We start from the raw sequence: 24,187 nt of genomic DNA, 5'->3' as shown, positions 1-24,187 counted from the left end.
TAGTCTGCAAACCTCAGTGTCCAGGCCAGGTGCTTACAAAGTACTATTTTCTATCTAATTAGTGATTTGGAACAGTCACAGACATTTAACACTTTACTGGTGACAGATAAAAAGTGAATAGTTCACTTGAGAAAAAAACTAAACAACAGTGTCAATTTTGTACACGTTTGATGCCATGTTTTAAAAAAATTTAATGGGGGCCACAGACAACATTTTTGAAATTTTGTTGATTGAAACATATGCTTTAGGGAAGCACTCTATTGTTAGTTATACAATGCGGTAGCAGAGGTTTTTGCAAAAAACTATTTTCTTTATAGTCCGAGTTTTTAGGCTCTGTACTGCTAGTATAGCTGCTTTCTCTTTAAATACTCAAAATTGTACCACCCATAGCGGCCGAGATTACAAGTAGAACATTACTGATAGTGCCAGGTGCGCTATCCGTATTCTGACCCTGTGCTAAGAATAGCACACAATCTGGTATTACAACTCAAAGGTAAAAAAAAGATTTATGAGAGAATATAAACGCGACCATCTTTTTTTTTAGCTTAACACATACCGCTGGGCTAGACTATGTATAACAAAATATATTTATAATATACCAAAGTAATTCACACACAGACATATATATATATATATATATATATATATATATATATATATACATATTAAAGTAAAATATATGCTTAATATTAAAATAAATGTTTAAAGGGACAGTCTACTCCAGAATTTTTATTGTTTAAAAAGATAGATAATTCCTTTTTTACCCATTCCCCAGTTTTGCATAACCAACAAAGTTATATTAATATACTTTTTACCTCTGTGATTACCTTGTATCTAAGCCTCTGCAGACTGCCCCCTTATCTCAGTGCTTTCGACAGACTTGCATTTTAGCCAGTCAGTGTTGGCTCATAAATAACTCCATGGGAGTGAGCATAATGGTATCTATATAGCACATATGAACTAACACTGTCTAGTAGGGAAACTGTCAAAATGCACTGAGATAAGAGGCAGCCTTCAAGGGCTTAGAAATTAGCATATGAGCTTACCTAGGTTTAGTTTTCAGCAAATAATACAAAAAGAACAAAGTTAAGTTGATGATAAAAGTAAATTGTAAAGTTGTTTAAAATGACATGTCCTATCTAAATCATGAAAGTTTAATTTTGACTAGACTGTCCCTTTTGAAACAGTGACTTAAACAGATATGGTATATGACAAGGTGTTGGACTGGGAAGACCTGAAAAGTGTATATGCATGTGTGTGTATTTATATGTTTGGATATATATGTGTGTGTATATGTGTAGGGGCATATTTGTGTATGTATGTAAATATGTGTATATGTATATATGTGTATGTATATATATATATATATATATATGTGTGTATATATATATATATATATATATATATATATATATATATATATAGTAGCGCTGCGGAATCTGTTGGCGCTCTACAAATAACCGCTAATAATAAATAATATATACACACACATTTGGATGTATATTTGATTGTTGTATTTATGTATGTATGGACATTGTCTAAGTCTAAACGTGTGTATTTATGTGTATGTATGTGTGCATACAAGAGAAAAGCCTCCACAAGTCTGGAAAGAAAATGTTTCTTTTTTGTTTTATTAGCACAGGAACATGAGTTCCCCCCCCCCCGAGATAGCGAAAACTCTGCTAGAGTTAAGCTTTTTGCGCTAGTCGGGTTGTGTTTGTATTACAATTTCCTAAAAAAACTTATTTTGTGCAAGCGGTAACCCGAACGATGCAAAATGTGATAGTAAATCCAAGCGTTTAACAAGAGGAGTTTCATTCATCAACCTTGTAAAAAAGGGTGCTAAACTTACCCTTTCTGTGCCGTTGCACAGCACTAAATTCAGCGGTACAACGATCTCCTTCAATGAGGTGACGTTTGCAACTCTGAACCAATAGTGATGCATGTCAGCTGACAGGTTTCTGTATTCCCACAACGCTATTGGTTCAGAGGTGCAAGCGGCACCTCATTGGTAGAAGATCGTTGTGCCATAGCTGCTGAATTGAATTTAGAGTTGTGCAACGGCACAGAAAGGGTGAGTTTAGCATCCTTTTTTACAAGGTTGATGAATGAAACCCCCTTTATTTTTAGTGATGTATCTATTAACGCACTTTCTGCTTTATTACACCTTCAGATTTTGTAGCACACCCCATAGAAGTCTACGAGGGAAGGGAGGTAGCAAAGCTGCGCTATCCAACCACCTGATGTTAGCTTGCCTGAGGCTTCTGCTCAATCTGTAATATCAGCACAAGAATATGAGCACTATTTATTTAACTTGAGCAGTTTTAGTGCTTGGTGGTGCTAATATTTCTGCTGTCCGTTTGTAATCTAGGCCAATATCTTTTAATGGTCTATATCCCCTATTGGCAAGAAACATTGTTGCAGAAAACCTTTTTAAATGTGTAAAATATATATGTAAATAATTACCTGAATTTGAAATCCTTAGGAAGACAGTATCCCATTTGGTGGTCACTCCTAGTCTTTGCTATTTGCTTCTGAAGATCTTTTATGGATCTGCTATATCCATTAAAAATGTAGTTTGCAAATAACAATTTCCCACGAATATACATCTAATAAGGAAAGAAACAATGAGCAACTAAAAAGGAAAATGTTTCTAAATCAATATTAGCAAAACTCTTATTATAGGATTTGAACTTTTAAAATAATTTATTTTTCAATATTAAAAGAACATACAACTCCTGTATGACTAAAATACAGCATTTAATGCCTGACCGGCTGTCTCTTACATCAGTCATTAGTAATACTAGGGCAGGAGTGGAATATGGACAAATGAATGGTAAGACCCCTGTGCATCATTACAAATAAAGGAGCTTATTAAAGGGATAATAAACATCAAAAATGTTATTGTTTAAAAAGATAGATAATAATTTACCATTCCCCAGTTTTGCATAACCAACACTGTTATAGAAATATACTTTTTACCTCTGTGATTACCTTGTATCTAAGCTTCTGCTGACTGCCTCCTTATCTCAGATCTTTTGACAGACTTGCATTTCAGGCAGCTAGTGCTGACTCTTAAAAACCTTCATGTGCATGAACACAGTATTAGCTATATGAAACACATGAACTAACTCCCTCTAGCTGTAAAAACTTTAAAATGCTTTCAGATGAGAGGTGGCCTTCAAGGGTTTAGAAATTAGCATATGAGCCTACCTCATAACTCTCCAGTGTGCCGGGAAAAAGAAATTACTACGGATTTATCTACTTCGTTATCCTAAGGATGGTGAGATTTATGTGCGCTTGTACTCAGTGACTCTTCTGCTTGGTATACTCAAATTGTGCACAGTCTGTGATTAGCTGATGGCTATCACATGATACAGTGGGCAGGGAAATGCAAGAAATAAATGTACTGCTCATCTGTAAGTGTTATTGCATTATCTTTTCATTATGCATTTGTTGATTATGTAATTGTACTGTGTGTAATGGTCCATTAAACATATTTTACTTTATATTTTTCCAGGTATAAATGCCTACATGGTTAAATGCTGCCCTATATGGATGACAAAACATTTTTTTGAGTAAAAAAACTTTTTAACATACTTTTTAACATACTGGACTCTCCACTATTATTAACTATTAATAACAAAATAATAGTTTTATGCCATCATAAACCTTAAAGGGACAGGTTAGACAAAATTCAAATTAAATGGATTGGATAGATCATGATGTTTTAAACAACTGTCCAGTTCACTTCAATGATCAATTTTGTGTAGTTCTCTTTGTATCTTTTCTTAAATAGTAATCCTATGTGAGCTCAGGAGTGTGCAAGTATATTTAAACATCTGGCAGCAGTGTTTGCAACATTTTGCACTGTTATACATTGTTGCAAACGCTACTGCCATAGACTGCTGAAGAAATGTGCATGCTCTTGAGCTCCAACCAGCCTACCTAGATTTACTCTTTAAGAAGGGATATAAAGAGAACAAAGCAGGTTTGATAATGGAAGTCTATTAGAAAGATATTTAAAGGGACAGTTTACTCTGTAGTAATCCTTAAGCCCTAACGAACAGCATCCTGCACCCCTTTCCTCATATTGCAGCTGGAATAATAATTCAGCCATTTTGAAATTTATAACGTATTCTATAACGTATTTTGCCAGTACAACGGTGCCAGGTATATGTCATCCAATCGGAGTAAACAACACTAGTGAGATTATGAAGCAGCGCTGATGCTGAATCGCGCATGTGCAAGGGATAGGCAACTGATCATCCAGAACTTCTGTGCAGCTAGCCTCATTTGGAAAATATGATTCAGAAAATAAAAATGATTTTTATTTTATACCTCTATTTGTTGTTGCAAGTTGCCTCCACAAATAAATATGATTTATTGTGTGTGATTCCAGTTGTTATTGTGCATATGTGCTGCAGTGCAAACATACAATATTTATTATGTGTGTCTCTCCAGTTGTTCTTTGTATTGTGCCCTTTAACACATTTACTAAAAGCCTTATTGGCTGAATAATACGTCACTCGTTGCTATGTGCATTAGTGTAACTGATATGGAGAAAGCAGTATAGGTAGCAAAAAGGAGGGAGGGGGGCTTTTGTGCCCATTTCGAAATGGTCAAATACATTATACTTTTCAAAATTACTGGATTACCGTTCCTGCTGTAATATGGTAAAAGGGGTGTAGGAGGCTGTTCATTACGCAACCTAAGATACGGCTTAAGCATTAATACAGTGTAGACTGTACCTTTGAAATTGCATGCTCTATCTAAATCATGGAAGTTTAGTTTTGACTTTACTGTCCCTTTAAGTAAAAAAAAAAAGCAGCATTTACGGTATTTATCCCTAAGGATCATCAGCTTACAGCAATTCAGTAAGTAATGCTCAGCATGTTTAGAAGCATGAGAGTGAATATGTACTAGACTGTACATAATGTATGATGTAATGCTAAAGAGAATGTCAGTAATAAGCTGGCTATAAGCATAACCTTGTGTAATGTTTTCTCAAATAATACGTTAGTGGAATGATAAGAAATAAGCTGACACTGTAATTTTTATTGCAATAAACATTGGTGTTAAAAGGACACTGAACCTACATTTTTTCGTTTATGATTCAGATAGAGCATGCAATTATAAGCAACTTTCTAATTTACTCCTATTATCAATTTTTCTTAGTTCTCTTGCTATCTTTATTTGAAAAAGAAGGCATCTAAGCTAAGGAGCGAGTCAATTTTTGGTTCAGACACCTGGACAGCACTTGTTTATTGTTGGGGGAATTTATCCACCAATCAGCAAAAACAACCCAGGTTGTTCACCAAAAATGGGCCGGTATCTAAACTTACATTCTTGCTTTTTAAATAAAGATACCAAGAGAATGAAGAAAATTTGATAATAGGAGTAAATTAGAACGTTGATTAAAATTGCATGCACTATCTGAATCACAGAAGAAAAAAAATGGGTTCAGTGTCCCTTTAAATCTATTCCTGTTGGAATACAGGCAATGTGAAACTGGATATCATATACAATAGTTATCCATATGGCAGGAAGTTCATGCTGGGAACAAAGGAGTATTTGTGTCTAGGGGGTAAATAACAAACATTTTCAGTCTCTGTGAGGGATTGTTCCAGATACTGTACATTTATTCAGATGTTTAATTCAACACAAATGTATTTATTGCCATGATATTGACAATGTCAAAATAACTGTACAATGGTGAGTGCATAGCTGCAATGTGTACTAAAGACTGCTTCTGAGGTGCTCATTCTTGCTATGAAATTAGGAAACATATATTTCATGCATAATATTATTTTAAAGGTACATGGCAGTTACAGTAATATTTATAGGGGCATTAAACTTGTATTCCCCATACAGGGCCAGATTTTTTCACTCAACGTTAGCCTCGCTCAAAGTAAACTTTTAGGGGCCTATCTATCAGACTCGCCAGAAACAGCAGTTATGAAGCAGCGGTCACAAAGACCGCTGCTTCATAACCTGTCTGCCTGCTCTGATGAGGTGGACAGGAATCTCCGGAATTCAACCCGATCGAGTACGATCGGGATGATTGACACCCCCTGCTGGCCGATTGGCCGAGAGTCTGCAGGAAGCGGCGTTGCACCAGCAGCTCACAAGAGCTGCTGGTGCAATGCTGAATACGGAGAGCGTATTGCTCTCCGCATTCAGCGATGTCTGTCGGACCTGATCCGCACTGTCGGATCAGGTCCGACAGACATTTGTTAAATAGGCCCCATAATGTGGGTGGGTTTGCGTGCGTATCTCAAGTTGAAAGTAAAAAGTTAGAGTGAAAGCAAAACCCGATGCACACTAACTTTGGATATTGTGACCGCACTAACTTCTTCTCCTCATAAACTTTAATGGAGCGTGCTGTTAAAAAAAAAACTAACACTTATCACTCGTGTGCCAACCCGAGGTAGTTATGCATATTTTGCATTCCAATATTCCTCACTTAGAATAATATATATATATATCAGGGCTCAAAATTGCAAGCCCTACGCTACTAACCAGCCCAAAATGTTACTTGCCACTTTAGATCCCATCCATACCACACCCACTAACCCTTCCCCCTCTTTGCATATGTTTAGCCAATGTGAAACACCTTATTGTGAAGTATTTTTTTTTAATATTGTTTATGTTTAAAATAAGTGCATAGCAGTTGGCAACATTGAAGAGTGTTCTGTAGAAGACAACATCAAGCCCTATACACCGGCAAAAGTAGAATATAGTGACGTAAGCTTCGATCTCAGTCCGACACAGATCGATTCTTACGTCACTCCAGATGTTCCGCACACAAGTTCAGCACAATCTGACTACTTTTGCTAGTTATCAAAAAACTAGCAGGTACGCTCGGCACTTTTCCGGCCCAGCGTACCTGGTTTTCAATCTGCCGCCCTGGAGGCGGCGGATCCCATAGGAATCAATGGGAGTCTGACCATAGCGAAAGTTCATGTTCGCTGCTGCCCGACATCCCATTGATTTCTATGGGAGATGTCTGCACCTAATACCCTAACAGGTACCCCGAGTTTAAACACCCCTAATCTGTCCCCCCTACACCGCCGCAACTAAATAAATGTATTACCCCCTAAACCGCCGCTCCCGGACCCGCCGCCACTATAATAAATATGTTAACCCCTAAACCGCCGCTCCCAGACCCCGCCGCAACTATAATATATATGTTAACCCCTAAACCGCCGCTCCCGGACCCCGCCGCCACTATAATAAATATGTTAACCCCTAAACCGCCGCTCCCGGACCCCGCCGCAACTATAATAAATATGTTAACCCCTAAACCGCCGCTCCCGGACCCTGCAGCAACTATAATATATATGTTAATCCCTAAACCGCCGCTCCCGGACCCCGCCACCACCTATATTAAACTTATTAACCCCTAATCTGCCCCCCCTACACCGTCGCCACCTATAATAATAGGATCAGCCAATCGGAATTAAGGTAGGAAAAATCTGATTGGCTGATTAAATCAGATTGAGCTTGCATTCTATTGGCTTTTCCGATCAGTCAATAGAATGCGAGCTCAATCTGATTGGCTGATTGGATCAGCCAATCGGATTGAACTTCAATCTGATTGGCTGATTTAATCAGCCACTCAGATTTTTCCTACCTTAATTCCGATTGGCTGATAGAATCCTATCAGCCAATCGGAATTCGAGGGACGCCATCTTGGATGACGTCACTTAAAGGAACCGTCATTCGTCGTTAGTCCGTCGGTAGAAGAGGATGGCTCCGCGTCGGCTCGCCTGAAATGGCTCCGCTCCGCTCCGGATGGATGAAGATTGAAGACGCCGCCTGGATGATGACTTCAATCCGATGGAAGACTTCTTCAGCGCCCCTTGGATGATGACTTCTGCCGCTCCGGATGTCTTCTTCTGTTCCATCGGTGGTCGGCTGGCTGAAGACGGCTAAAGGTAGGATGATCTTCAGGGGTGTAGTGTTAGGTTTATTTAAGGGGGGTTTGGGTTAGAGTAGGGGTGTGTGGGTGGTGGGTTTTAATGTTGGGGGGGGTTGTATTTTTATTTTACAGGCAAAAGAGCTGTTTTCTTTGGGGCATGCCCCGCAAAAGGCCCTTTTAAGGGCTGGTAAGGTATTAGAGCTGGTAACTATTTAATGTAGAATAGGGTAGGGCATTTTTTTTTGAGGGGGGGCTTTGTTATTTTATTAGGGGGCTTAGATTAGGTGTAAGTAGCTTAAAATTGTTGTAATATTTTTTAAATGTTTGTAAATTATTTTTTTTTTTGTAACTTAGTTTTTTTTATTTTTTGTACTTTAGTTAGTTTATTTAATTGTATTTAATTGTAGTTATTTGTAGGTAATTTATTTATTTAATTAATTTAATGATAGTGTAGTGTTAGGTTTAATTGTAACTTAGGTTAGGATTTATTTTACAGGTAATTTTGTATTTCTTTTAGCTAGGTAGTTATGAAATAGTTAATAACTATTTAATAACTATTCTAACTAGCTAAAATAAATACAAAGTTACCTGTAAAACAAATATAAATCCTAAAATAGCTACAATGTAATTATTAATTACACTGTAGCTATCTTAGGGTTTATTTTACAGGTAAGTATTTAGTTTTAAATAGGAATAATTTATTTAATGATAGTGTAGTGTTAGGTGTAATTGTAACTTAGGTTAGTTTTTATTTTACAGGTAAATTTGTCTTTATTTTAACTAGGTAGCTATTAAATAGTTATTAACTATTTAATAGCTATTGTACCTAGTTAAAATAAATTGAAATTTGCCTGTAAAATAAAAATAAATCCTAAAATAGCTACAATATAATTATTATTTATATTTTAGCTATATTAGGGTTTATTTTAAAGGTAAGTATTTATTTTTAAATAGGATTAATTTAGTTAATAAGAGTTATAATATTTAGATGTATTTAATTAATATTTAAGTTAGGGGGGGTGTTAGGGTTAGGGTTAGACTTAGGTTTAGGGGTTAATAATTTTATTATAGGATGCGGCGGTATAGGGGGGGCAGGATAGGGGTTAATAAATTTATTATAGGTGGCGACGGTGTAGGGGGGGCAGATTAGGGGTTAATAAGTTTAATATAGGTGGCGGCGGGGTCCGGGAGCGGCGGTTTAGGGGTTAAACAATTTATTTAGTTGCGGCGGGGTACGGATCGGCAGGATAGGGGTTAATAAATTTATTATAGGTGGCGGCGGTATAGGGGGGCAGGATAGGGGTTAATAGGTATTATGTAGGTGGCGGCAGGGTCCGGGAGTGGCGGTTTAGGGGTTAATAAATTTATAAGAGTTGCGGCGGGGTCTAGGAGCGGAGGTTTAGGGGTTAATAACTTTATTTAGTTGCGGGGGGCTCCGGGGGCACCGGTATAGGGGGTAGAACAGTGTAGTTTAGTGTGGGTGCTTAGTGACAGCTTGTCAATAAAGCTGTAAAAAAGCCGAAGAGCAGCGAGATCGGATGAGTGATAACTATCACAGTCCGCTGCTCATCGCCCCGTACTTGGTGCGTGGCTTTTTGACAGATTTATTGATAACTTTGGCAAGATTTTTCAGGTCCGTGGCGGCGATGGTAGGCGAGCTTAGGCGGGCGTATTGGGGCCGGCGATGGAAGGTAAGTAGACACGTTGATAACTAGAGGCCTATGTCTGTGTTTTGCAACATCATTTGTAGCTTTGTTATACAATGTTGCAAAACACTGACATAGAAGACACGTGCACACTCCTGAGCTCTTATGAGCCTACTTAGTTTTACTCTTAATACAAGATACCAAGAGAATTAGGCAAATTTCATAACAGATGTAAATTGGAAAGTTTAATTTTGACTTTGCTGTCCCTTTAAATAAAATAAGATACATTCACCTAGATTACAAGTTTTGCATTCGTGTTTTAACGCTGAAAAAATGGTAATTTCAGAGTTAAAACAGCAACGCAGCCATTACGAGTCTTGTCAGTATAGCTGTACCTCAAGCCTTTTAGCCTGTAATGCAACGTTAGTCCCGCACACGAAAAAATGAAAACACCCTATAACGACAAGATCCGTACCGCCATCTGAGAGCAGTAGTTATGAGTTTTACACTACAAAGCTGTAACATAAAACTCATAACTAAAGTGTTAAAAAGTGCACTAACACCCATAAACTACCTATTAACCCCTAAACCGAGGCCCTCCCGCATCGCAAACACTATATTAAAGTTATTAACCCCCATTCTGCCGCTCCCGACATCGCCGCCACAATTTTTTTTTATTAACCCCTATTCTGCCGCTCCCCGACATCGTCGCCACTATACTAAAGATATTAACCCCTATTCCCCCGCACCCCAACATTGCCCACACTATAATAAATATATTAACCCCTATTCCGCCTCTTCCCAACATCACGGCCACTAAATAAAGTTATTAACCCCTAAACCTCTAGCCTCCCACATCACTACCATTAATAAAGCTATTAACCCCTTAACCGCCAGCCCCCCACATAGCCAAAAACTAAATTAAACTATTAACCCCTAAACCTAACAAACCCCTAACTTTAAATTAAAATTACAAGATCCCTATCTAAAAATAAATAAAAACTTACCTGTGAAATAAAAAAAAACTAAGTTTAAACTATAAATTAAACTACCATTACTATTAGACTAAAATTAAAATAACTACAAATTAAATTAATTAAATTACACATTAAAAAAACCTAACCCTACTAAAAAAATTTAATCTACATTTAAAAATACTAAATTACAAAAAATAAAAAAATACTAAATTACAAAAAATAAAAAAATACTAAATTACAAAAAATAACAAACGAAATTATCCAAAAAAAAACCAATTTCACCTAATCTAATAGCCCTATCAAAATAAAAAAGCCCCCCCCCCAAAAAAACTATAGCCTACAATTAACTACCAATAGCCCTTAAAATGGCCTTTTGTAGGGCATTGCCCTAAAGAAATCAGCTCTTTTCCCCTGTAAAAAAATACAAAGACCCCCCAACAGTAAAACCCACCACCAAACCAAAACCCCAAAATAAAAAAACTAACTCTTAAAAAACCTAAGCTACCCATTGCCCTGAAAAGGGCATTCAGCTCTTTTCCAAATAGACCAAACCCTAATCGGAAAAAAAAAACCACACAAAAAAACCTTAAAAAAAAGATGTAGACACACAATTATTTTGCCCCTTGAGCCAGTGCTGCAATTTCAACAAATAGTTTTCCCGGCTGCTTTTGCTTGTTTGTACTTTGCTTCTCCCCTGCCCAATTTCGCTATGAATGTTGTGGGCATGCCGTGGGGCTTGCAAAGTTGCGCTGCTAGCCTAAACCTGCCTGCCTATCTGTGCTCACTGCTCAGTGACATATGGAGCAGTGGAGTCACTCACTGCTGTGCTGTCTCTCTAAACGGGAACTGGCAAATCATGAGGGGATGCCTGGCACCTGACCGCATGACTGTTTGACACTGTCTTTAAAGTGAAGGAGCCACGTATGATGCCCACCAGACCATTACGGTTACGGTACACTAAGTGCACACTGAACAGGTAGGAGGGCGGGCGGGGGTCTGGGGGTGGGCAGAGTGCAGAGGTGATTGGCCATAAGAAGCGGTAGGCACGAGGCCCGGGGCTGTGCACTGACAGACTTGGAACAGAGTCAGAGAGCAGAATTTTCATAGTTTGCACCTAAAACTTTTCTTTAGTGATTTATTTTTAGAGTGCTCTGTTTATCTTTCATTTGATGCTCTGCTGAGCCAGGGAGCAGCTCTAGGCATGAGCTTTATAATTAATGCAGTGCAGTTTACATATTTTGTATGTGTGTGTCTGAGTTTTTGTGTGTGTGTGTGTGTCTCAGTGTTTTTGTGCGTGTGTTTTTGTGTGTGTGTCTGAGTGTGTTTCCGAGTGTTTGTGTGTGCATCTGAGTATGTTTTAAGTGTGTCTGAGTGTTTGTATGTGTGTTTGCCTGTGTTTTTGTGTGTGTCTGCTTTCTGGGGGGGGGGGGGTGACACCATAACTTACCGCACCGGGTGACACCAACCCTAGTGACGCCACTGTCATCCACCGCACACTGAGGATTCAAATGCAAGGTACCACTTTTATACTGGGGGTACGATTGCATTACTATTGGCTGAATAATGTAAACCAGACAATAGGAATTAGGGCTGCTAAAATCCTATTGGTTGTTCAAATCAGTCAATAGGATTTAAGTAGCTCTCATTCCTATTGGCTGATTGGACTTTCTCTTGGACCTCCGCCTCCGTGCATCGACCGCTCCACCTCTGCAGGGATGAAGATGATGCCGGTCGCGCGATGGATGAAGATAGATCTGCCTGGATGAAGATAGAGCCGTCTGGATAAAGATGGAGCCGCTGGGATCAAGATCGTTTAAGCCGGACTTCAGCAACTGTGAGTATCTAAAGAGGGGTTAGTTTTAGGTTTTTTAAGGTTTTTTTGGGTGGGTTTTTTTTTAGATTAGGATTTGGGCTTCTCTTAAAAGAACTGAATGCCCTTTAAGGGCAATGCCCATACAAATGCCCTTTTCCGGGCTAATGGGTAGATTAAGTTTTTTTAGTGAGGTTTTTTTATTTTGTGGGTTTGGGGGGGTTGTAATGTTAGGGGATGTTTGTTTTTATTTTTTAAGGGCTATTGGTAGTTTATTATTGATTAGGGTTCTTTCATTTTGGGGTGGGTTTTTTTAAAACGGGATATTAGAATAGGAATAATTTTTATTATTTTGGATAATTTGTTTTTTATTTTGTGTAATGTTTTTTTTTTTTTTTTTAGAATAGCCATTTTTTAATGGGCAGCAAAAGAACTGAATGCCCATACAATGCCTATACAAGTGCTCTTTTCAGCGCAATGGGTAGATTAGGTTTTACTTTATTTTTATTTTGTGGGTTTGGGGGTTGGGGGTTTGTATACTGTTAGGGGGGGTTTGTTTTTCTTTTTAGAAAAAGAGCTGATTTCTTTAGGGCAATGCCCTACAAAAAGGGTCCTTTTAAGGGCCCTTGGTAGTTTATTATAGATTAGGGTTTTTTATTTTGGGGTGTTTTTTTTTTTTTTTTAAACAGGGTATAAGAATAGGAATAATTTTTATTGTTTTGGATAATTTCGTTTGTTATTTTTTGTAATGGTAGTGTTTTTATTTTTTGTAATTTTAGTGTTTTTTATTTTTTGTAATGGTAGTTTTTTTATTTTTGTAATGTTAGGTTTTAGTGTAAGACAGCTAAGGTTTTATTTCACAGGTAAATTTGTATTTATTTTAACTAGGTAGTTAGTAAATAGTTAATAACTATTTACTAACTAGTCTACCTAGTTAAAATAAATACGAACTTACCTGTGAAATAAAAATAAAATCTAAGCTAGCTACACAATATAACTATTAGTTATATTGTAGCTAGCTTAGGTTTTATTTCACAGGTAAGTATGTATTTAGTTTTAAATAGGTATTATTTAGTTAATAACTGTAACTTTAATTTAGCTCTATTTTAATTATGTTAAAGTTAGGGGGTGTTAGGTTTAGGATTAGAGTTACGGTTAGGGTTAGGTTTAGGGATACGGTTAGGGTTAGGTTTAGGGGTTAATATAGTTTAATTTAGGTTGTTGCGATGTGGGGGGCTGGCGGTTAAGGGGTTAATAGGTTTTAGTGATAGTGATGTGGGAGGCTAGAGATTTAAGGGTTAATAACTTTATTTAGTGGCAGCGATGTTTGGGGAGCGGCGGAATAGGGGTTAATATCTTTATTATAGTGTGGGCGATGTTGGTGTGCGGGGGAATAGGGGTTAATAACTTTAGTATAGTGGCGGCGATAGAGAGCGGCTGATTAGGGGTTAATAGATTTATTTTGGTGGCAGCGATGTTGGGGGCAGCAGATTAGGGGTTAATAACATTATGTAGGTGTCGGCAATCTCGGGGGGGGGGGCAGATTAGGGGTGTTTAGACTTGGGGTTTATGTTAGGGTGTTAGGTTTAAACATAACTTTTTTTCCCCATAGACATTAATGGGGCTGCATTACGGAGCTTTTCATTCCGTGATCGCAGGTGTTAGAAAAATACCTAACACTCTCTCCCCATTGAGGTCTATGGGGAAAGTGTGCACGAGCACGTCAAAGCAGCGCTTGTATTTTGTGCGGTATGGAGCTCAATGCAACCATATCGCACGCACAAGCCGGCTTTTTCAAAACTCGTAACGGCAGCGATATGGAAGGTGAAATAACGCAACTTTTGTTGCGTTCGTTTTGCACCCTCTATAGCGCAAAACTTGTAATCTAGGTGATTGTTGTTAAGATTTTATTTAACCTTATTATTTCTTACACTGAACATTAACCCAGGTAACAATGTGTCTTATGCTATTTAACATAAGTATAAAAATAACTTATATGTTTAACGACTTTTGCCTAAACAGTCCTTAAGTTAGGTAAAGTCCTGTTTAAGAGTAACAAGCTTTGAAGCGCTCAAGCAGAGCACAGCCATTGATTGGCGGGTTGTATAACTTCACTCCTCATTGGCTCTTCAGCAGTTTCTAGATTGGCAGTGGCAATACTTGGGAGAAGGGGCAAAAACAAGAAACTAAAGGTCCGAATAGGCACCGGAAGTTGAAGTCTCCACCTGTATCTTCTGTACCCTTGATATTTAGATTTGTGGTCAACTTTTTGAACCCGCAAAATAGTTTAGAACCATCCCTACTCATAACATAAACCTCTATGAAGTAGTTTGATTACATAACCATATTATCATTAGCACTTTACTAAATCTTTCTCCTTGGCCATCTTAAGGATTTAGTCTCAGCCTGTAATTTTTAATGTTCCCAAAAAGGAGCCATGATGTGACTGTAGATGTAGAAACTGTGGGTGAGGATTCTGTGGGTACATCCAACAACAAAGCATCAACAGATACCAATTTCTTCCAGTTGGGCTGTATGCCACTTTCTAGGAAATGGCCTCCAATTTTGGAAAACAAAAAGAACAAACTATAAGTCAACATCATCCACTGATAAAGTGCTTTCCAGTTCAGAATTCATGCCATTTTACATTAATTCTTAATAAAATGTGCTAACACTTCATTACAATTATAAATGAACGTTCCACTAAATTTATCTTAGTTTGTGATTAAAGGTATATTTTAAACTTTGACAAAACAAGGAACTGATTGTGTTTGCTAACAAGTTAACGGAGAATGCACAAAAAGCAATAAACTGGACAAAAGAAAAGTTGTACAAAAAGCCAAGGTATGCCAAATGGCCAAGATTGTTGAAGAGATAAATCAATTTTTTTTTTTTACAAAAGGGCCCTCACAATATAGTTTTCCGATGGACTGTAATGTACACAGTGCAAAGTTAAAAAACATACTAATTTACATTTTCTTATGGATTGGAATAGTATTGATTGTAAAACCCACACACAAACTTGACTGACACATTTTTAATATTTTTAATAGCTCTTCTAATTGATTGGAATAGACACATTATTTCTTTAAACCACAGTTTTGGCAACATGTGAGAGTGCTAGACCATAGAAGTGGTGACACAAGAACAACTTTAGCCTGGAACATTACATGAGGTAGTTATAGTTTTGAGGGTGAACCTCAGCCACTGCTACAATTCTGGTGTAGCACTTCTCCCAACATTTTCCAAACTCAAGAACCTAAATTAGGGAGGCCCATGGGTGGAGCTGTGAGTGATTGGGGGAAGAATAATTTCGAGCAGGTGCAGAGTCAAGTGTGTTCTGTGGACAATATAGGGCACACTGTGGGCAATGGAATGGAAGTAGAGTGGTATTTAAAGCTCCCACTCGCATGCTAACGCCGTTAGAAGTAAGCTTTTTGCGTGCATCTGGTAGCACTCGTGTTACAAGATAAAAGTAAAAAGTTTTTGTTCATGCGAATGTTGCGGCCGCATTAACGTATTCCCCCATAGAGGTCAATGGAGCAAAAAGGTATGTATACATATATTATTCCATCTCAAGTGCACTAATCTGACATGAAAATATTAATATTTTACATTCCAATTTTCTTCACGTAGTAGAATATGTTCTATTTATTCATAAATACATATTTCTACATATATCTCATGAAAATTTTGGTAATATATATATATATATATTTATATATTATATATATATATATATATATATATATATAGGTATGGATATATATATATATATATATATATATATATATATATATATATATATATATATAAATATCTATTTAAAAATACTTAGAACAGTAAGTATTATATATGCAGAACATTGGAATGTGACATATTACAGTAAATACACAGTATAACACTTTATTAAAAATTAATATTGCATAAATATGTTTTTTCATGCACTTATATATATATTTCTATTTATGTATACATATGTATTAATGTGTTTATATGTGTATATATGTCTGTAAATACATATATACACATATAAATACAGGTGGCCCTCGTTTTACAACGGTTCAGTTTACATCGGATTGGTGTACATTATGCAATCGCATAATAACAGTTATTATTTATTTGTGTTTTTGTTTTATTTTTGGTTTTGGTTTTTCACACTGGGAATTGAAAGACATAATTGATTGTGTATTTATGGACGCTATCAAGGATAGTGATATGAAGGTCTGTGGTACCTGCAGCAACGTGTGAGTTGATACACAGTGCTGCTTAAAGTTTGATTATAGATTTGAAGATTAATACGTTTTAACTATGAGGAATATTGCACACACGTCGCCCTAGGGGTGTTGTGAGTTAGATGGGTATTGGATGTTTATTTTCTATGATTGTTTTTGACTGCTGATACTTTGCTGTAATGATCCTATCAGTAGTTGGTTGTATGGTGATCCGGAACCAATCAGGTAAGAGTAGGTGTGACCGAGTGTCATTACGATCGGCTCGTTCATGTCATGAATACCCTATGATATCAATATATAAGTAGCGGTCATGCAGTCTTTTTATATTTTTGATAATCTTTGGTATGTTTATTTTTCTCTCTGCTGTTGTGGCTCTTGGCACAATGAACTGGTTTTTGCGCGATCGACTGTATGGAGCGGACACTAGGGTGTATGCCTGTGATGCCCGCATATAACTTGTGTGCTACAGTATAACGCTGTACAATATACACAGTGGACTTGGGTTATTGATCATTTCGGATCTGATGCGTCCTTATTGTGAGAGGAGATTGTCTGGGAGTGCGATGTGCATGGTGAGTTCACTAGCGCACTCCCATTATCGTTGTGAGCCTATCAGTGGTTTGTTGTTTCTTCGGTCCCCAACCAATGGGATTTTGGTGGGTGTGGCTGAGTTTCACTGTGATCGGCTCTGCAAACTGTCAGATCATGCAGGTGTAGATAGGTTTTTTCTGTGATAGAGACATTTTTGCGCCGTTGACTAAGGGTGTAGCTGTTCTGTATTTGTTTGGTTTGTTTGTATTTCTTTAGGTGATTGATCTAGTATTCTGATCGCACAGATCTAGTACCGGTTATGTTTTGTATTATTTACTCCCATGGGGGCGTGTGTCTCCTGAACTTGGAATGCTCCATTTGTAGGCTCCCACTTTGCCAGGGATATATTTTTTAAGGACTATAAGTGAGGGATATATATGTAATTTTTGTACACTTAATTTGTATACACTTTGTTTGCTTAACCATTCATAATTGATATACAGTTGCCACACAAGCTTTATTTTTGACACTAGATATTTATTCTATAGCACATTTTCTGTCTATTGATACAGTCCTGATATGTTTGCACACGGCCTCCATTCATTGGTGGCCTCTTTAGGGGAGGGTTTAACAGGCCTTTATTAGTTTGTTTGTTTGCAGTTTCTGTTGGTCAGAGGAAGGGATGCTATCTGTCCCGAAACGTCACTAATAAATTCTATTTGGATATGTTATCTGAAGACCAGTGAGTGCTTTTTTTGAGTTTGCTGATATATATATATATATATATATATATATATATATAAACATATTTAGACATGTATATGCATGTTAAATTAAATTGCACTTAAGTAGTCGCATTTACTTTGACTTTGTAATACAAGTGCTACATCCGACGCTCGTAAACAGCCGCGATAAACCCGATAACCCTTGTGCGTAACTGTTAGCGCGACACTCGTAATCTGGCTAATAATGTTTAACCCCTTAACTGCTGAGCCATTTCCACCTCTTGTGCTGAGCTGTTTTGGAGTTTTTCCGTTTCTGTTCACATTTAATCCTCATTGAAGGCCACATTTCAATGATAAACCCACACATATTATATATTGGTTTGTTTTTTTAAGGAGACCCAGTGGATTAGACTCTACCACTACTTGTATATATTACAACATGTAGGAATTATTCAGCAAAAAGTGTGGAAAATGTATGTTTTTTATTAAAATGTTAATAAAGTTTGCAAACAATAGAGTTTTTTTTTCTTAACTCTATAGTAAAAAAAAAGAAGGGGTTACCCTCATATAAATTAGGGCCTTTGGGTATAGTTATATAACTTTGATGCGCACATAGGGGCTCCTATGAGCCTCTTCTCAAATAAATGGACATTTATTCAATTCAAGTAATCACTATTACCACAGTGATCACCTGGCTATTAAAACTTATATAAGGGTTTTATTTTATAGAGGGGCTTTAAAACAAGGGGTCTTGGGGGTCTCTACAACTTTTTTATGGCCTATTATAACTGCGCAGAGACACTCTTGTTAAAAAAAAAAGTATTACAATTTTAATAAACAAGGTTGTAAAAAATGTTTGTGTTTTTTTTGTCCTAAACTCTATATGGAAAAGAAGAAGGGATTATCCCCATATAAATTAGAGCCTTTTCTTATATATATACAACTTTGATTTGCACGTAGGGGCTCTTACAGTTATCACGTGGCAATTAAAATTTATATAGAGGCTTAATTTTAAAGAGGGGTTATAAGCTTTAAAACACGGGGACATGGAGGTCTCTAGGCCTTTTTTGATCACATGTTAAAGGTACATAGAGACCCCCTTCCTATATAAATATGTTGTATTTTTTCTGTTTTTTTTAATGTATATGTTGTATGCAGGACCGTCTTTAACACAGGGCAAAAGGGGCAGCTGCCCAGGGCCCAGTTTCTGTTGATGGTTATGTTATGGTTCATACCAGACTGCTGATGTGACATGGGGAACACATACATTCAATCCTAATACTATCACAGTCAAAAGTACTCTGTTTATATATATATATATATATATATATTTATTTTTTTTAAACTGTGCCAGACCGTGCCGGTGTCATGTGACATGCCAAGCTATTGCCATGTGCTGTTTTAGATGTGCACTGTGCAGCACTGAATGCAAAGCCTTAACTTGGTATCCAGCCATTCCCACTGCATCAGAAAAGGTCCTACTGGGGTTACCACTGTTACCAGATCACTGCTCTGGTAGTGGGGATTGTTTCTGTGTAGGGCTGACTGTAGGCGCATGCAGCAGAAAGCTAGAGCGGCAAGGACGTGAGGATTTGAGCATCTGTGCAGCTGCATACATGGCTCTCTTCAGTCTTGAGGCTGTGTGACTCATCCCACACTGTATCCATGCAGCCTTGGACAGACAGCATCCTGTCTGCTGGTCCCCTTAGCCCTGGTCTTTCTGCTGTGGCCCTAAGATCAACTAACCGAAGTTTGTTAGGGGAACAGTGCTTTGTAGAAAGGTGTCAGTGGGAAGAATAAGTGAGTGCACACACGCCACTCCCCATGCAGCATTGTCTAGTGCAGGGTGAGAGGGAACTTGTCCTAGCAAATAAGTGACATGTGCTGCTGTGGCTGATGTATAGTGTCATGCTGATACTTCACAGATTAATGTAAGTTTTATTTTTATAGTCTCTGTCTCAGATTTTACAGATTCCCATAGTAGTTCTGCTGTTCCAGTCAGTAAACTTATTTTTGTCTACACCTCCATGCTTCCTCCTCAGTCTTTACCTTGCTTTGCTCATATTGGCTGCCCTAAATCTCTTTAACCAGCTAACCTCACACTAGAATCACATTCAAAAGAATATTAAATGAACCCACAGTGGAGGAATTTATATATTTATTTACTTATTAGTACTGCTTAGGTCCAGTTTCACATATTGCAATGTATTTAATTTTTTTTTAAATGATTAGCCCAGCAGTGGATGATCCACTGCTGGGCTAATAATTAAAAAAAAAATTGATTTAGTTGTTTTTTGGGATGCTGGGGTGGAGAGCGAAATTGCATGGGGGGGCCCAAGAAAATTTTTGCCCAGGGTCCAGTCAATATTAAAGACGGCCCTGGTTGTATGCCCCCAAACATTCACCATCCTTTCCAACTGTGTCTCTTGGAAGTTTTTAAGAGATAAGGGAGCTGAGCTCAAGGGAGATTTATTAGCACCCCCCTCCTATAAAGCTCCCTTCTCCTATTTACTGTGCCTGTTACTCAAACATGGTGACGTCACTTACAAAAAAATATGTGCTAGAATTTAACACAAATCACTTATTAAATAGAGATGCAAATTCAGCATTTTCGTTCACTGCCGTTTCGGTATTTGTCTGTTTTTCAGAGCCGAATATCCTCTTGTGCAAGAGAAACACACTGAGATCTGGTTTTGCACAGACCAAAAAGAGCTGAATACCGAAAATAGCCTCCTACTTCCACATTCGGCAATGACCGAAACTGCCGAATGCACATCTCTATTATTTATACAATTTATTACTTTCATGATAACATTAAATGAAGACTATTAAATAATAAGTGACTTTGGTCATTCATATGATGGAATAATCTATACAAAAGTAGTGTAAATATACTGCTTAATTGAAAAAAGGTATTAAATGGACATAAAACACAATTTTTTTCTTTCATGATTCTGATAGAGCATGCAATTTTAAACAACTTGTCACAACAGAAAAAGATACAGCTCAACTCTCTGATTCCCATATTTTAATGAAAAACCAGCACAACTTGCACTTACATCAAGCATTGATAAAAGCACAGCAGTTCTGATCCCGTCCACTGGTCTAAGCCAATAAACCCAGCGATAGGAATGTGGCGCTATTCCTCTGGATACCGTCCCACAGGTAGAACGTTCTTCTCAGCGCCCCAGCTATGGATACTCTGTGCAACCACTAGACCTCTATTTTTCTATAAGTAAGTGCATATGTGATTGCAATGTTTGTTATCATATCTGTGAATCGGAGTTGCGCTGTGTCTTTTTCTGTTGTCACAGATTTGAAATTGAGTACTTGGAAGAAACAGGCAGGTGAAAAGAAACCTGCAGCCAGTTTTTGAATTCTTGTTGGAACATCATACTACTTTGGTAGATACACTTCACATCTGTTTTTATATATATATATATATATATATATATATATATATATATATATATATATGTGTGTGTGTGTGTGTGTGTGTGTGTGTGTGTGTGTATATACTGTATACTGTATATATATATATATATACAGGGAGTGCAGAATTATTAGGCAAGTTGTATTTTTGAGGATTCATTTTATTATTGAACAACAACCATGTTCTCAATGAACCCAAAAAACTCATTAATATCAAAGCTGAATATTTTTGGAAGTAGTTTTTAGTTTGTTTTTAGTTTTAGCTATTTTAGGGGGATATCTGTGTGTGCAGGTGACTATTACTGTGCATAATTATTAGGCAACTTAACAAAAAACAAATATATACCCATTTCAATTATTTATTTTTACCAGTGAAACCAATATAACATCTCAACATTCACAAATATACATTTCTGACATTCAAAAACAAAACAAAAACAAATCAGTGACCAATATAGCCACCTTTCTTTGCAAGGACACTCAAAAGCCTGCCATCCATGGATTCTGTCAGTGTTTTGATCTGTTCACCATCAACATTGCATGCAGCAGCAACCACAGCCTCCCAGACACTGTTCAGAGAGGTGTACTGTTTTCCCTCCTTGTAAATCTCACATTTGATGATGGACCACAGGTTCTCAATGGGGTTCAGATCAGGTGAACAAGGAGGCCATGTCATTAGATTTTCTTCTTTTATACCCTTTCTTTCCAGCCACGCTGTGGAGTACTTGGACGCGTGTGATGGAGCATTGTCCTGCATGAAAATCATGTTTTTCTTGAAGGATGCAGACTTCTTCCTGTACCACTGCTTGAAGAAGGTGTCTTCCAGAAACTGGCAGTAGGACTGGGAGTTGAGCTTGACTCCATCCTTAACCCGAAAAGGCCCCACAAGCTCATCTTTGATGATACCAGCCCAAACCAGTACTCCACCTCCACCTTGCTGGCGTCTGAGTCGGACTGGAGCTCTCTGCCCTTTACCAATCCAGCCACGGGCCCATCCATCTGGCCCATCAAGACTCACTCTCATTTCATCAGTCCATAAAACCTTAGAAAAATCAGTCTTGAGATATTTCTTGGCCCAGTCTTGACGTTTCAGCTTGTGTGTCTTGTTCAGTGGTGGTCGTCTTTCAGCCTTTCTTACCTTGGCCATGTCTCTGAGTATTGCACACCTTGTGCTTTTGGGCACTCCAGTGATGTTGCAGCTCTGAAATATGGCCAAACTGGTGGCAAGTGGCATCTTGGCAGCTGCACGCTTTACTTTTCTCAGTTCATGGGCAGTTATTTTGCGCCTTGGTTTTTCCACACGCTTCTTGCGACCCTGTTGACTATTTTGAATGAAACGCTTGATTGTTCGATGATCACGCTTCAGAAGCTTTGCAATTTTAAGAGTGCTGCATCCCTCTGCAAGATATCTCACTATTTTTGACTTTTCTGAGCCTGTCAAGTCCTTCTTTTGACCCATTTTGCCAAAGGAAAGGAAGTTGCCTAATAATTATGCACACCTGATATAGGGTGTTGATGTCATTAGACCACACCCCTTCTCATTACAGAGATGCACATCACCTAATATGCTTAATTGGTAGTAGGCTTCCGAGCCTATACAGCTTGGAGTAAGACAACATGCATAAAGAGGATGATGTGGTCAAAATACTCATTTGCCTAATAATTCTGCACTCCCTGTATATATATATATATATATATATATATATATATATATATATATATATATATATATATATATATATATATATATATATCCTGTATATATTGTATATATATTGTACTTTGTCCTTCAGGTGATTGGGAATTTTTATAGTTTTTTGTTGTTTTTAAACAACTTTCTAATTTACTACTGTTACCAATTTTTTTTTTCTTCTCTTGGTATCTTTTGTTTAAAAGCAGGGACATAAGCTCAGGAGTGTGCACGTGTCTGGGGCACTATATGGCAGCAGTTTTGCAAGAATATTATCCTTTTGCAAGAGAACACAATGGCAGCACTATTTCCTGTCATATAGTGCTCCAGACAACTACCTAGGTATGGTATCTCTTCAACAAAGAATACCATGGGTACAAATTAATTTGACAATAGAAGTAAATTGGAAACTATTTTACAATTGTATGCTCTGTCTATATGACACAATATTTGTTTGGGGTTTCATATCACATAATACACAGAATGTGAGACATACAGTACCAGGAACATGCCGGGAGCTACATTGTGCCTCTGTACAAGTAGGGATCCCGTGTGTCCTGTGAGCTCACTGCATGAGTTAATGTCATACTTCAACAGACGAAAAGAATCCAGACGGCTCTGTAATAAGGAAGTATATAATAACTAACATTACCGTAGACAAAGAAAGCAAACTTCCAATCAACACGAGCATAATGATACCACAATGCAATATAATCCATTATTTAAAGAGACATTAAACCCAAAATGTTTCTTTCATTATTCAGGCAGAGTACATCATTTAAAACAACCTTCCAATTTACTTCATTCCCTTGTTATTATTTGTTGAAGGAGCAGCAATGCACTACTGGGAGCTAGCTGAACACATTGGGAGAACCAATGACAAGAGGCACATATGTGCAGCCTCCAATTAGCAGCTAACTTTCATTATTGCATTGCTGCTCCTGAGCCTACCTAGGTATGCTTTTCAACAAAAGTTACCAAGAGAAGAAAGCCAATTAAACAATATAACTAAAATGGAAAGTTGTTTAAAACTGCATGCTGTATCTGAATCACAAAATAAATATTCTGGGCTTCATGTCCCTTTAATTTACTTGCATGGGAGTAGGAACCCCAAAAAATCTGGGGGTATAGCAGTTTTACTTGGAGAGCTATATACTGTTTATTAGTCTACTGGAGAGCTATATACTGTTTATTTGTCTACTGGAGAGCTATATACT

At 37.5% G+C, this 24,187-nt stretch overlaps 1 long non-coding RNA gene across 1 annotated transcript in view; it reads right to left on the bottom strand.

The window, feature by feature from the left end:
- The window catches only part of LOC128665035 (uncharacterized), a 30,027-nt gene extending 6,436 nt beyond the window's left edge, over positions 1-23,591 (bottom strand). Inside the window, exons 1-2 of the long non-coding RNA XR_008402973.1 lie at positions 23,472-23,591; positions 2,467-2,609 (exon numbers count right to left, since the gene is read on the bottom strand). This is a non-coding gene — a long non-coding RNA (uncharacterized LOC128665035). The remainder of the gene's footprint in view (positions 1-2,466; positions 2,610-23,471) is intronic.
- Between the last annotated feature and the right edge of the window lie 596 nt (positions 23,592-24,187).

Source organism: Bombina bombina, chromosome 6 (genome assembly GCF_027579735.1).
Source record: "Bombina bombina isolate aBomBom1 chromosome 6, aBomBom1.pri, whole genome shotgun sequence".
In the NCBI taxonomy this organism is placed as follows: Eukaryota; Metazoa; Chordata; class Amphibia; order Anura; family Bombinatoridae; genus Bombina; species Bombina bombina.
The sequence above is the reverse complement of the archived record's forward strand: the minus strand, read 5'-3'. Positions and strand labels throughout refer to the sequence as shown.